Below are 16,179 nucleotides of genomic sequence, written 5' to 3'. Positions count from 1 at the left end.
TACTTCAGGTTTCAGATCATTTCCGATTGATCACAGTGATGTAATGTAACAAAGTTCTGTTGTACTTGCTGAGGAGCTTCGAGTTAAATTGGCCTACGAAGAAGATTTTTCATAATAAAAAGAATCATTTCCAGTTGGTTTTCTTGTTAGGGGCACTTCAAGTAACCTGGTATGCTTGCAGAACAATTGCTACTGATGAGAGGGGTGAGATGGTTGTAGCCATGAGAGCTGTATTGCTTTTCCTAACCAAAGGATGACACCCAGTGATTGGTGAGGCTGTTCTAGACTGCAGGTGAGCTTGTTGGAAAGGCAGTCAAGGCTAAAGCTGCGATTCAGCTTAAAATAAATGGAAGAACGAGCAAAATTAGATCAGTAGTTCAGTTTGTGGATGTGATAAGCAGGCTTTTTAACTAAAACGTGGTGTTTTTGCGTATGGAGAGGCACATAAGCACATAAAGTGGTGTGGGAATGTTGGAGCCAAGAATTCCATTGAGGTGGCTGAGAGCTATTGCTGTTGCTGTGACCCATGTGGTTGTCAGATCTGGAGGTGGAAAGTCCTCAGCTGGCTGCGAGCTGCAGCTTGTCCCAAACCCCAGCTTCTGTACCCAAAAGAAATCTGCATCCTGAGCAAGCCAGAAGGGTGCACACAGGAGGGGCTTGGTAATCCTTTGGACAAATAACTGCCTCAGGAAGGCTTTGTGCAGTAAGCAGAGAGTCTTCAGGGGATGGAAAAACCCCAGCACGTCAGGAAGTGTAAGAACAGGGAGAGTTCACCAGTTGGTGCAGCTCAGTTGCAAATGGTAATGCATAGATAGTAAAAGGATCTTTTTTTGTGCAAGTACAGATGAGATAGAAAAGAAAATGTGTTAGAGTGGTCCCAGAATTAAATACTTGTTTTGTGCCAGGTGTCAGTAAGGGCGATGGAGGGCAGCACTGGGCAGCGGAGGGGAGCCTGAGCCCATCTCCCTCCTGGTGTCCTGGGAGAGCTCTCAAATCCCAGATCTGTTCCCATTTTTGTTTTTTTCACAAACCTGCCAAATGTGGGTGATCTCTGGGAGGAAAAAAGCGCTGAATGTGAGAGGTGGAATTTTCCATGCTCTGCATCCCCCATGCCAATCTCCTTCAACATGAATTTCAGCAATAGGCAAGTTACTACAACTGATGTAGAAGGAAAAACATACAGATAAATGAAAAATGCATGTGATACCACCAAAGTAGGTCACACTAGACTTAAATCGTAGCCTTCTGCTGATGAGATCTGCTGTAATGTCCTCTTCTGAGAGCTGCAGATTGACTGAAACTACATCTCATTCATTAAACATCTGAAGTAATATCACAGGCCGAATTTCTGGCTTCACCAGCAAGTCAGCTGGAAGTAAATGTTGTTCTCAACAGCAGAAAGTTTAAATAGGTTTGGAAAGCAGTGGGGTGAATTTGTGACCGAAAATGGAAGGAGATCTGTCAGTAGGATGTGGTAGCTCTGTGGGCAGGTGCTGCTGTAAGCTGTGCTGGCTGCTGCACGTCAGCTGTGCCAGCCCTGTGGGCACTGCAGACCTGTGGTCTGCCCCGTTTTGTCTGTTTTTCTGTTCCTGTAGTGAGCAGAGGGGTGATGGGGCTGGAAATGGTGGTGGGCTGCAATGATGGAGGCTGGCAATGGCTTTTCAGTACATCGCTTTCAAAACTAATTTGGTTTAACACTTTCCTGAATCATGATGGAAGTGTGACCATTTCTCAGATACATACAGGAGCAAGAAGTGGTAAATATTGGCCATCTGGTGGAAGAGCAGAGTGTTTCACAGCAAGATGGGACACCTTGAGCAGCAGCAGTGGCATGGTGTGTAAGAGTCACCTGTAACTGCTCATTACCCGTAAGTCTGGTTAAGCTCCATGTAGGGGCCAAGGAGAGGGATTTCAGTGTACTGGAGGACCAGGACAGTCCCACAGGATTTTGCTGGGGAAGCAAAATGGGAGGAAGGAAGCCAGGATGGATCACAGTTCAAAAGGTGCAGAATTGAGCTGGGTGGATGCTCGGAGAAATAGATGACTTACTTTACAAAAGGAGAGTAAAAGACCTTTGCTTTTTTAATCCAGCAGAAATATGGGGTTATGATGGATGTCCATAAATACATTATACAGTAAGAACCAGCAAGGAGAAATAAGCTGAGGAGCAGATGGATATAAAATGGTCATAAATACACTTAGGATGGAAAATTACATGTCCAGGGCTGTGAGGTTCTGGAAGAGTTTGTTCTAGGTTTAGATTGTCAAAAATACACCTGCTTTTAAGATAGAAAGTGTTGTGAATGTCATTCAATGATGTAGTGCTAACAATAGCACTGGCCTAGACTCAGTGAGTTGAGGTCTTGTCAAAAAAAGAAAAAGAGAGAGAAAGAGGAGGGAGACTTTCATTCACTTTAATGTTTCACGTGGATGAATAAGGAAATAGCCCAAAAGTGAACCAAAAATAGTCTGATGTCAGGTCTCAGAAGCTCCTGTAAGCAAAAATGCACATCACCATGAGTCATACAGGTGCTGTCACCTATTCTGTAGAAGTTAGTAGGCCTCTCAAAGACATCTCAACTATTGTAAGGAAAGCCAGCCTGGTTCAGTGGCTTCTGAACATATGCAAACTAAAGCTGCTTTGCCTTTGCTTGAAAAACACCCCTGGTTTTCTGTGATGCAGCATCTTCACATTACTGTTCTGTGGCATGGTACTCCAGTACTGTGGTTGGTGTTGGATAACTGGCCATGATGCTTGGCAGAGCATCTTATTTTGTCAATCTGAACAATGTCCGGTGTAGTTTTGTGCTGCTCTTGGTCACTCTGTAGTTATCTTAACTCATGGTTGCCATGTAGGCAACTTTAGGTCTTAGGTAGGCTTCTTTCTAAAGAAGTTCTCACAACAATTTGCAGTCTTTGGCATGAAGAGCTAACTCTTTATCAAATCTGATTGTAGTGACTGTTGTCTGCAACACGATGTGTGCTTCTTGTCCATTCCCTTGGAATGGAGCTGGGGAGAAACCAACTCAGGTCTCTGCAGTGCTGAGCCCATCTGCACGGCTGGGGCAGAAATGGGGAATGTGGTCTGTGAGGGTCCAGAATGTAAAAACCAGGCTCAAGGCAAACAACAAGACTCTCACCCTCATCATTTGGTCCTATTTTCCTGGAAGGATTGGCTCTATAAATAAATAAATAAACAAACCCCTTATGTACCAAGATTCTTCCTTTCAGAATATGTGCATCTGAAAGTCCAGTGATGATTGATTTCTGTCCTCCGTTCTCACAATCTTTTAGCAATTTCTATCTTGTTAGAATCTGATCCTTTAAAATAATTGTTCTTTTGACTGTGTTCGTTAATGTTTGGCTTTGGTGTCTGGAATTGGAGAGCAGTACTGTTTCTTTAGCACGTCTGCTCTTATTGAGTGTTCCTGTTTTCTTCTGCTTTGTATCTGAAGTGTCAGTATAAAACTTTTTTGTAGTACCTTTCTAGTCTCATGTGCTGAAAATGAGAATGCAGTTTTTGAGCTGACCTGTAGTAAGAATGACAGGGGTAAAATGAACCTCCAGTGGAGGATGAAGTTTTGCAGTGACGAGCTTTGTATGAACTGCGCTCATGTAGAATAGTCACTTTTATTTTAAAAAGTAAAAAAGAAAGGAAATGTATTCTCTGAATTGCAGGGAACTAATGGAGGCAGGAGGGGAATGGGAGTGGGGGGGAGGATTTTCTTCAAAAGAAACCTTGAGGCTTAGTGTTGAGAGCAAGTTGGCCAAGTGTGGACATTGTCCTCTACTGAGACTTACTGTTGCTGGTAGGAGTGGTGCCTTACGTTAGCCAAATCGCAGGCTGTGGTTTGGAGATGTGGATTCTGTGAGCATTTGCTTTAAATTTATGCATATTACTTAATTAGTGCTTCAAACTTCATGTCTCTTTAAATGATGATGTTTTGAAATCTAAACAAAAAAAAAGATGGCTTGTTAAGCATCCTTGGTTTTTTCTCTCTCACATTGGCAGGGGAGATGTTGATACTCGTTTGGTTCTCTCTTTGAACTATTTTTTTTTCTGGCTAGAGACACTTGAGAGAGAAGATAGTGGTATAATTTTCCTCTGGTTTTGCTTAGCTACGGGAGTTTGTCTGGAGATCTTATTATCAGAGTTCCATTTCCAGGGCTGGAGAGTAAGAATGGATTGCAGTTTGCATGGCCAGACTGAATATTGGCTTTTGTCTAAGTGGGTCAGGATAGACTGGGGGGAAGAGTGGTGTTTTCAGTAGAAAAGAGATTCAAATTATCAGGAGGGAGATCTTTATTAATGAGAAACAGCACATCATCAGCTTTGGAAAAATCTGCATGGAAACAATTCACGCTATTTAATTTCCCTGTTCTTTGCAGGTGTTCCAGTTTGTATGCTGAGGGCCTTCCCATTGCTTTCTCAGCAGCCCAGCCTGGTAGTCTGTGCCTTTTAAGTAGAAGCTATAGGAAGTGTGATGTAGATGACTCAAATATGTTGTAAATATTTTATATAACATGTATATTATATAAAATACAAAAGTATTTTTGAGGTGGGGATATTCTCTGCAAACAGTTCTCTTTTTTTCCCCGTTTATCAATCAGTGCATTGAATGCGTTAGTGGTGCTTCAACAAATTGTATGGGATTTTCTGTCTGACACCTTGGGCAAACTGGTGTTACTGATAATAAGGGAGACTGTGATCGAGGGCTATTAATTTCAAATGTCTCTCTTAACTACTGGTTTCTGGTTTTTATTATAGGATACTTCTTGCATATCAGACATTGGGTAACTATTGGTTGGGACAAAATACCAGAGTAGATGAGAGTTAATATTGCATCTTCAGGATGCTGAGAAACGAACTGCTTTGCTCTTGGTATAGACTGTTATCAATCATTGACTCATTTAAACATCTTCATTTTTGCATCGTATTTAAGTTGAGAGTTAGATGTTCTGAAGTGTAGGCTTTTTTCTGCTAGGGTGTAGTGTTTGTGACAACTGCGGGCTAAACCAAACGCAAGTTAGGGGAGGGCTAAGCAGAGTGTAAATGATGACAGTCAGGATCAGAGATGGAAATTGGTGTGCTCATTCTGGAAAGGCGTCTTAACATCTCTCCTGAATGTCCCTGATTGCCTGAATTAGAGAAAGATAAGTAGATACAACCTCCTGATTAAACACCTGCTTTCTTTCTTGTTAATGACTCTTACATTTCTCTCAAGGTAAGCACTAGTTTTCGTAGATTAGCAAAGTGGTGACTCAAGGCTGCATGCAGTCCCTTTCCTTGGGGCACTGTGTGGAAAAAAACTAATAATTTTAGAGAAATAGGAAGTATTCTTGGCTTTGTGTCTTATAAATAGGCTGGAAGCGGAGGGGATAAGCCTGTATCACACAAGTGAGTTCCCCATGGACTTGCTCCATATTGTGTGGTTAATGCATGGACCACCCTTAGAGCTGTGTTTTAAATCTTCCAACATAACAAGTGTTAGATTAACACATATGAAAGCCAGAAGAAACCACATTCTTAAGTATTATGTGAAACCATAGGTTTCTATAATCTCTTAAAGCACAGAAGACATTTGGAAGATTACTTTGAACACAAATTTTCATCTATTTGGAGCAAGTAAAAAACTCGTAAATACATTTAATGTATCTCAGTTACTGCACTTCACAATCAAAATACATAGTTGTGCATCTGTTTCTAGAGTATTAAATTTGAGCTTGATTTTGACATGGAACCAGAGAGGACTCTGCATTCTTACAGTTAGGTGATACTTTTAAAAGATTCTTAGAAGGGAATAATGATCACAAAGAGGTCTCGCTTAACATTTTCACATGCAGATGAGCATTAAATGTGACTTGGGGATAGGTAGCTTGGGAATTGAAGAGTTTACACTGCTGAGCTGCTCCACAGAACCAAAGTCAGAGTTACATTGATAGTATGAAGGGCTCGCTGTCTTGGTGTAAACTGTTCTCAGAGCAGTATGCTTGCCTACTCAGAATCGCCTTTTGTCTGTCTCTGCATTATTTCTGCATTGGATTTGCTTTTGCTGATACTGATACAACGACTGAAAGCCAGCATATGTTCTCTCTTCTATATGGATTGTGCAGTTAAAATTATTAAGTAAAACACTATCTTAACAGCAGTGAAGCTAATTCAATAGCATGTGCTTGTAAATATGTTTAATGTCTCCTGCTTTAGCATGTGGCGAAGGGAATATAGTTATATTATTGACTGAATATATCTGGAGGTGTTTTGGCCATATGGTATTAAGTCTGTTTTAATGTATTTCCATTAACTTTAAAACAAAACAAAACAAAAAAAAACCACCTGTTTTCGAGTTGATTGACATCGTTCTCAGTAAAGCACCCTCACTGCTGATTAGAGAGGTGTGGAAATAGTAATTTGTTCTAGCATTCAGAAATTTGATTAGACCTCTAATGAAATGGAGCGCCCACACACTGTCTAAATATTCTACCTGACACCAGTTGGATCTCATCCATGCTGGAAGAACCCTTGAAATGTTGCTTTACAACAGTATGTTTTGTGTCTTGAAATCAACTGCTTTCCTGCAAATACCCACTGGGTGTTCAACCAGCAGGATGAACCTTGACCCTCCTTGGAAATCAGCATCAGGATTTGATTATTCTGCTGAGTACTCATTGCCTTACTGCAATAATGAAGGTAGAACTAGGAAATCATAGAACGCACTTGCTTCAATGGAAGCACCCATATTACTGAATAGACTTCAGAATTGCTGTGCACGTGCATGGTAGGCATTGTATAACATACAGATGTTGTCAAAGTATGCTGCTTAAAATTCACAAGCTGTTATTGTTCCTGGGAAGCAATAAGTTGATATGAGCACACTAAATGAAGATTAAAGTTGCAGAACGATTCCAGCTCTCCCCATGATGAGCAGGCTTATTCTGTTTCCTCCAAAAGTTGATCAAAGCAACCTGCAGGTGCCCTGACAGTTGTTGTAGCGCCTGTCTTTTAAGCCCTCTTAACTCAGTTGGATGCAGTTTTTGTTCAAGGGCACTACTGTCGGAAAAGTCTGAATCAGGACTCTTTGTTAGTATCTTGCAGTGGAAAATTCCAGGTTTTTCTGGTAGGAAACACACGAAAACATGAAATGCATGGTGTCCATTAGTCAGCAGCTTATTGTGACTGATTAGCTTGCAGAAGATAAGCTCTAACCTATCTTTTGTATTCTTCCTTCTAGTTTTTTTGTCAGTTATCTCAACCACTGTGGTCTTCAATTGTTTTACTTTTTGCAGTCTCTACTTGTGAGCAAATACCATGGGAGGGTGTTGAACTGAAAGACTGCAACTGATTTATGCTGTTTCAATGCATACTAAAACTCAAGGGTTTTTTTTTTTTTTTTTCCATCTTATGCTCTTTCCAGAAAACCCAAACAAACTGTTCAATTACATCAGTAGCTTAAATTTTGCCCATGATGTTACTGGGGGAAGACAGTAACGTAAGGGATCATTTAAGTAGAACCTGTCTTAAGATAAGTGACTCTTATTCCAGCAATTTAAAACTTGTTTTCTGACTTCAGTGTGGGTGCTTCACAAGCAGTTGGAAGAAAGGGCGTGTTGGTTGAAAAGGTCAACTGCAGCGTTATTAAAGAGTGAAGGAACCTGCAGGCTGCCTTGTTGTTCTTCAGAGGAGATGGAGCCTTGTACGTGTTAGACGTGAGCAGAGGACAGGTGGAAAGAGAGCGGTCTTCAGCCATGCTGGAGCAGTGTTTCACCCACAGCTTTGAAAAGCAGAATGAGAATGGAGGCAGAAGGAGGGTTTCCCTCCATGCCCCTGTTCTTTAGGTGACTTATGCAAAAGATATTTTAGATAAAGCTGTAGTTCCTTGACCTATTTATCCAACAGAAACTTGCAATACAAGCAAAAGCAGTTTGACTGTGTAGTGCTGTTGCTTTTTTATATGGGACACTCCTTTGGGTTAAGCTGTGCCTCATGAATACTTAAAGCAGCATTCAGCCATCCAACATGAGTAATTCTTGGTTTAGAAGCTAGGTCTATGACTTCATATTTCTTAGAAAACTTAGGATACCCATTGCGTGGTCTGATTTCTGTCCATGCAGAGGTAAGCTGGATGCAACTAAAGGCTGTCAGCCTCTTAGGAGCTGGGCCTACTCCAGTGCTAGGGTCTTAGTGTGGATTTGGTTACTTCATACAGAAGGAGGGCTCGTGGACTGGAACGTAATAGGAGATCTCAGTAGATAATCTGTGTTAACCACTCTTCTGTCCCTACAGGAGGACAGGACACAGAATAAGTGGCTTTATCATTTCTACAGGACTTTCTGGTTTTTTTTTTTTACAGCCATTAAGTCACTAAAATGTAGCCAGAAGTCCTCTTAGTGGAAGTATAGGCAGTAATCTGAGGAGACAGTGGAGCCTGTCAGCTCTGAGGTTGGAGGTGGATCTAAAGTTCTGCCAACTTGCCGGCCTGAATGGCTACAGAGAACAAGAAAGCTCATCTGTACTGGCACAAGTGCTTATGTTTAGGTACAGTGCATTTTCTGTACCAGTTACGAATCTTCATTTTTGAAAATCAGCATCTCTTTCAAGCTTCAGCAGAAAAACAGAAGCTGTGTGCCTTACGTCGTTACTGCCACCAGCTCAGCTGCGTTAAATCAGCATGCTGTGGAGATGGTGTCTCAGCAGTGACTCACTCTGGTAAGACCTAGGTTAACATGAAAAAAGGAAAAGAAAAGAGGACGAAAATGGAAACTGCTTGACTGCAAGTAGTTACAGTCACTCCAGCAAGTTGGTGGCTTTCAGTTGTGCTACTGAGATGAAGCTTTTTCTCTGTCAGTCTCCTGTCCAAACCTCTCCCAAACTAATGGAGCATGAAATGGTTGGTGGGTCAGCTCCTTGCTTGTTGCAAAACAGGCTGCAGTCTTTGCAAATTAGACCATTTGGAGAAATAATTTGTCCTAAGTGGTGGCTGTGTTAGGATTTCCTGTCAGGTGAAGAACCTTGAGGGGCACCCTCGTGGTTCTCCCATCTGTGGGCCCAGCACCCATAAGGATTTTGGGGACTTCTTTTAAGGAAAGCTATGTAAGAAAACTTAGTCCAGTGTAGTCATGCATGGTATAGATAACAGCTGTAACAGCTCCTTCTGAAAAATGCATAGGAGTCAACTAATCAAAAAAGCCTTAAGCCCCTGTCTTAGACAGCGAGGTGCTTGCTCTTGGAAACTGTGCCCTTAGGCTAGAGGTAAAAGTGTGTTAGTCAGGGAGATTTTATTTTTCATCTGGCATATTCTTTCTGTTTGAGTCACGGACCAAATTTAAATGGTAGAACCCACGCTTCTCTGAAAGCAGGAGGACATTGTTCCTGTTGGGCATCCACAGGGACTGTCCTTTTCCAGACAGAGCTGGGAGAGCAGCATCAGTATTTCTTACATTATTTGAATTGTAACAAAGATGCTCAACAGTCATGAATTGTAAATGAGCATTGGACTGAGAAACTGGTGCTGAGAGGGTTTTTCATTGTTACAGAAGCTTTTCAGTGGATTAACTTATGAAATTCTGTGGGTCATGTTAACATTTCACTCAGTGGAATTTTAAGGAACCATAGCCACGAGTTCTGTTTCCTGTAAACTAGAAAATTTATGCCAGCCTTGTATGTTAATATTTTTATGCTGGCTTGAGTTCTGATGGGAACAGCTTAGCTGGAGGCCATCATGGTGAGGTAGCATAGCCGAAGTCTGTATTCTTCCAGGTAAATATCAATCTAAGCAAACCTTCCTATCAGTGAGTACAGAGTGTACATATGTATTTTCTTTCTGCTTTAACTTTCAGTTTTTTCTTCACTTTTTTTAAAATCTAAATGGATGTCACTTCTGATATGGCATGTTCAGAAAAGGAAAAAACATTTTTTCCTAAAACCAGTATTAATAAACAAAGTGCAAGTTATGCAAAATTATGAGGTAAATGATGCAATAGTTGTTGAATAAATATCCCAGTAATGTGCTCAGCCAGGCTCCTAAGGAGTTATCTGATGTGGGCTGCATGTTTTAGACCAGAGTAACATGATGATTGTTTCTGCAACAGTCGAGTATAGCTAAAATTGCTTAGGTAAAGCCAATTCATACCAGTATTATTATATACTTTTTTTTCTTAATAGCTTGTATAGAATAAATAGTATTTGGGAACCAGATCTGTCTTAGTATTGCAGCTTGTCTAACAACGTTGGAATAGCTGTAGTGGACCACATTGAAACCCAGTGTCCCAGCAGCAGCCAGTGGGAGGAACCAAGGAGAGAGGACACAAAGCAGAGCATGGTCATGGTGGTGCTCCCATGGAACTGTCTCCCAGTCTCTAAGTGTCTGCAACTTGAAAACTTCCCAAGCTAGAGGCAGTTTCCCAATATTTAATGAATGCCCCTTCATTCTTTCTTTTCTGTTAGCTCCAGTGATTTGCTTCTGAACCCATACAGAGTTCCACAGACTCTTACAGCAAGGATTTCTATGCCTTAGCTGTGCACTGTTGAAGAGTTTTAGTACTATTACTTGGCCTTCTCATCTGTGACTTGATTTGAATCCCAGCTCTCTGTGGACTGTGGCAGCCAGGAAGCCATCAAATAAAATATCTTGACGTGCATCTGACAGCAAGTACATGATTTCAGTTTCTTTCCAAGACCCAAGCTACTGAAATCCTACATGGAAAACATGGCAGGAAGATAACCCAGCTAAGCACATCTCCCTCTTTGTAATGGTCTGGATGAGAGGATTTGTTTTTCTGAATTTTAGCATGTCACTTCCGTGAGTCTTAAGATAGTTCTTGCACATAGATTTAAAATAAATCGTGTGATCATTTTGTACATAAAATCTGTGGAAAAAAGTAGTTTGAAAAACCGTGTTTCTGCCATCTGTGTGACTTTCCTCTGTCTCAGAATAGATTGAGTTTTATATAGTACCTGGTAAGTGAAAGGTGCTTGAAAGCATTTTCCTGCAGCAGCATATTCTGGGATACCATTTGTTTTCTCTGGAATACTTTTTATCCCCTGCAAACGCTGCAAGGACATGAAGTTACCAAGCTGGAGTTTTGGCAGGGACACATGAGGAGCTTATTCCTGGATTCTGCAATTTTACTACCTCCTTGAGATGCAGCTATCTGTGATACATTGCAGGTAATGAACGCTGCTTTAGAAGAGCTTCAGCCAGCACAGCCTTGTTACTTCATATAGTCAGTCACTAGCAGTTAAAGCTGAGGAGGAAGCAATTTCAGCGAGGTGGTGCAGAGGTCAGAGCCCAGCTTGTTCCCCTGCAACTGCAGGGAGATTGAGATGCTAATCAGAGGAGGATATCATTGTTATTTTTTCCATTAGAGTGCAAAGATAGGACGTAGAGATCTGTTCACAGCAAACAGAAGCTGTCCAGCTTCATTGCCTAAATTTTGTCTCTCCTTTTGCTGTAATCCTTGCTGAAATGACAGCATTGCTAAAAGAGAAGAGATGACAGGATGCGGCCTTGATGCCAACCGCTGTTTAAACAGCTCTCCCAGTCTGTTCTTATGGCAGCTCCCAGTGACGTGCACCTTCCTCAGAGTCCTTGGTGGTGATGAGCTCTGCTGGAGTGCTGCAGTGTTTGAAGATGTTCTGGCATGGATTGCAAAGCCTGTTAATGGTTTTCTTCAGAATACATCATTGGAGCATTTTGATGTTTGCTGCCCTTGTATTTATCAGCTTTCAAACATTTTAGCATATTTGAAAACCAGTTTAAAACAAGTCTGCTGCTTTCTTCACAGTAGAAGGATGCTGTTATTGATTTACGATACGGATGAATACCATTCAATCTTACTTGCTTACAGGGCATGTATTTCCAGACAATACTTCTATTAAGAATTGAGCAGAGCATTCTTAGGAAGCAGCTCTGCCAGGGTTACACAGCAGATTTACATAACCCTGGGTGTCTTTCTCTCTCTCTTTTTTAATGTCCACCAGTTATGCCTCTCCGATTGGCGGCACACCCAATAACTGTGCATGCATTTATGAATTGTAGTATTTAACTGTTCAATTACTGTGTGCTATAAGATAATGTGATATCTATTGGCGGTTAATTTAGGCATTAATTCAGGCCTGCTGATGCAGCTGCCGCTTATCTTCATGTTCTGTCAAACATTTGCTCTACCCGTTGGCTATCCCAGCTAAACCACTGACGTTTTCCAATGTAACTTTTGCCCTTGATTCCTGATGCTGCTGATACAGAAAATACTCTTCTGCCATGCTGGTAGGATTTTGAGTCATCCTGACCATCACAAGATGATCTTCTGTCCTGAGGGCATTTCTGGGGAGCGTACAAACCTCCAGTGCAGGGAGGGAAGGAGGCACGGTTGCCTTGTCTGCTCCTTCAGGGACTGGTAAGAGGGGAGTTTTCTTTATTTTTTCTTTTTTTTCTTTGGTGGCTGAATTAGACCAGAAGACCAGTTTGGTAGTAGTGCAAGCCTTGCCACTTAGCAGTGGATTTCTGTTGATCTGCAAAGGAAAAGCAAGTCGTGCTGTGACAAAGTTCAGTTCATCCTGAGTTGGACATCAGCTTTCTTCTTGGGTTGTAAACAGCATCCAGCTGGCAAATTGATTTGGGTGTCAATGTTTGGTTAGTTCTGTTATCTGATAATGATGCAGCATGAATAACCTTTATTTTGAGGTTTGTCTTAAATTAGATGGAAGTGAGTATCTCGCAGCAAGTAAACTGAACAATCTCTCTTTTTCATCTGTTAATAATGTTTAGGCTTGGTTATTGGCCTCTTGAAGAAATCTTCCTATTGATGGTTTTCCATTTTTTGGGTCAGGAGCCCTGCTTTCTCAGGTGGAAATGTGCTCTGTACTTATCGTGACTAAGTTATAGATATGTCTTTTATGTCATATATTCGGTTTGGTTTCTTAAATAAAGAACTGTCTTGCAGCAAACTCATTACTTGGTTTTGACTTGAAGTCATTGCCTGTTAGATTCCAGATGCAGCTGAACGTTCGTTTTGGTTACTAGCTGTCAATAACTTGGAAACTAACTCCAAGATAGAGAAGGTGTAACAGCACAAGTGGGACTAAAAGAGGAAGTAGGTGTAGGTAGGCTTTCTTTATGAAAAAGGACGTAGACTTTTCTACTAGTAACTACACATTCACTTCTGAGTTTTCCTCCTGTAGGTTGAGCGTACCGGATATCTTTCAGAGATTGAGGAACTGCTGTTGAATTTCTGCTGCATGGCCATCCATCTTGGATTGGGTAGAAATTGCTGCCCTTTGGTTTCTAATTAGTGTGGGTTGTGTTCTTAATAGCTGGTAGAGGGATGGGAACTTGGGATAGGCTTCCTTTTATTGTACGGAATCCAAAAGGGCTGTAACCTGTTACCAAAGCAAAAGCTCCACATCAATTGTAGTGCACTGGCTCCCTTCCCAGCTCCTCGCACCGCTCCATCAGCTGTTAGGCACAAAGACGGTGAATTCTTAACATTAAGGGTGGCCTTTAAGTATTTCGAAATGCTGCTCCACAGGGGAAAAAAAAGATATTTCCTACAGTTTGACTTCCTCTGCGAATTTTCATCTTTATCGCTTAGCTTGCTTTCTGGAGTTGTACATCCTGTTAAGAGGAAGAAAGCGTTGCAAAACCACTTGAAGTACCATTAACAAATGACTGTAGGCCAAGACTTCTACTTTGTGAACTCTAACATTGTGACATTGTCTCCACTGAATATCTCTTTTATTAATTCTGGACATAGTCCTAAATTGAACCATTTTAGGAATGGGTCAGTCCTAAAGAGGATTTCCACAGTGTCAGCAAACGGTGTTGTGTGTTGTTTGTGTTCAAATTATTCCTCTTCACATTTTCTCTTTTGTCTTTTGGCTTGTTTTCTGTTTTTCTTTCTCTTTACAGAAATTGCTTTGAGGAAGAGAACAGCAAGTTTATGCTTCTAATGTGCATGCATCCACATTTTTGAAGTTGCAACAAAAGTTAATTTGACATGACTTGCAGATATCTTCTGAAGCTGTAAAACTTCTGATTTTTAACTCATTAAATGCCATAAACAGATTTTATTTCCTTAAAAATGATGCACCAACGAATGTCAATAAATTTCAAAATGACACAGCTTTAATGTGTAAGTTTTTTGTCTTTGTCAATTGGAATCTCCCAGGAGTCCTGAAATGTGAAGACAAGTAAACTGCCTGTCTTTCCTTTTAGTCAGCGAGACTGTATGTAGTTTTCAGTATAATACTAATTCTGTGTAAGTGCATGAGAAGTATTCATGTTTCTACCTCAGATGAATCCGGAGTGTCATTAACTTCTGCCACATTTCTGATCTGTTCTTCCTTTTACCTAGTTAGGTGGATAAAGTAAAATGAAGCTTGGCATATGTAGAAGTAAACAAGGAAAGCTTTGAAAAATACTAGAAGCTAAGAGTCTGTTTCAGGCAACTTTCAAAATGTTCATTCTTTTTCTTTCTTCTGTCTTCTATGAGGATGGAATAAACTGGTAGTCTAGTATAACCGTAAAATTGTTAGGTGTTGCTGAAATCTAGAACATTTGGCACATGTGAATGAACCCTGCTCACCCTGCTCTTAGCATCCAAGAGCCAAAAGTGGAAATATAACCGATGCATTCAGTAAGCAGTAACAGACAGTAGGATCCAGTGTGCAGGTAAAGTCTTAACCAGAAGCAGCAAATAATGCTGCCTGTGCCATGTGAACGAAAATGTGTTTGTGTACACAAAGCTGAATCCAGAAAGTAGGGTTCTACAGCATCAAGTCAGAGATTGAATGAGTATATTTCCATTTTGAAGAATTGTAAGATAAACGAGAGGCTGTGCCAAAATTGATATCTTTGGGATGATTCAGTCCCAAACAAGGAGTCCTAAAACCAGTTTCCCACTTGTACCCTCAGTATTCAAACACACAGTGTAGCCAGCCAGGCCCAGCAGCTGACTTGGCACACTGGTAATGAACTGCACTCTGCGACCCATAACTAGTACCATGATCTCAGTGTAGGCACTGGGTACCATTTAAAATATCTGAGAGTATCCACAGGGATTAATAGATACGGTATGGGCCTGTGGGAAGCCCATTCTGGTGTGGTGGTTTTGTGCCAGGCAGGAGACCCCAGGGACACTTGAGTGGCCCTCAACTCTGCTTTTTAATGCTGCCATATTTGCTCTTGCTGTCTGCTGGGAAAAGAGTTGAGGCTCCTTGCTGAAATGGAGGCATCTCAGTGTAGGTGTCCTAATGAAATATAGGTGTCCTCAGCTTTGGGTTATTTCCTCAGATGCTGGTGTGTGTTATAAGGAAAGAGACTGCAGAATTTAAGTAACGAAGTTCCTGAGAAATGCTAGATGGCAGCAAAATTACTGGAAGATGATAATACAAGAGAATATTTTAAAATCTATGAAAAAGGAGGGGAAGATGAAGCTTATGGTTGGATGTTGTTGCAGTACATCCAAGACTGACCGACTATTAATAAAAAAAAATTGAGTCCAGGAAGCTATTAGAAAACTCATATTGAATTGGCTGAACTTCTTCAAGTGCTGACCAAGAGCTGAAGCACTTTGTTAGTGCTATAAATAATGACGTTTCAGAGCAGCAAGTCTTGGTACTTGGAAGATGCAGCTGTAGTATTACTGGGAGATAACCGACTAAATTATTTTTCGTTCAAAGAGCAGCCTTCTGAATAGTAGCTATTGAGATGGAATAATGAGAAAATGTATTACTCCCTCCTTCAAGATCTCAGAGAGAAAACGAGAAATGCTCTTGACTGGACAATGTCAAATTGCCAAAGAAAAAAAAAGCAAAGCTTTATTCTGCAGTTAAAATTCCAGCATGTCAGAGAACTTCCTGGTTGTCAAATATATTTGAATTTTTTAGTGTATTATTCCTTCTAAGTAGCAAGCAGAGGCACATGTACAGCGTGGATGTAGAAGCACAGGGGGCAGCAGTGACAGTATGGGTTTTTGTTATAAATGAACGTAATGTTCACAAGATAGAGTAGCTGTGAGAAATTCTTAAAGGGCACTTGCTGGATAGCTAATGAGCAGATTCTCAGCATGCTCAATATAGAATACAGAGTAGCTTAATAGTGTAGTAAATCGAATTGAAAATGTATATGATTTTTATGATTTTATGATGGGGAGACAGTAAAACATGAATGGGTAAATAATCCA

This window comes from Tetrao urogallus (genome assembly GCF_951394365.1).
Source record: "Tetrao urogallus genome assembly, chromosome: 1".
Classification (NCBI taxonomy): Eukaryota; Metazoa; Chordata; class Aves; order Galliformes; family Phasianidae; genus Tetrao; species Tetrao urogallus.
Note: the sequence above shows the minus strand (reverse complement) of the source record.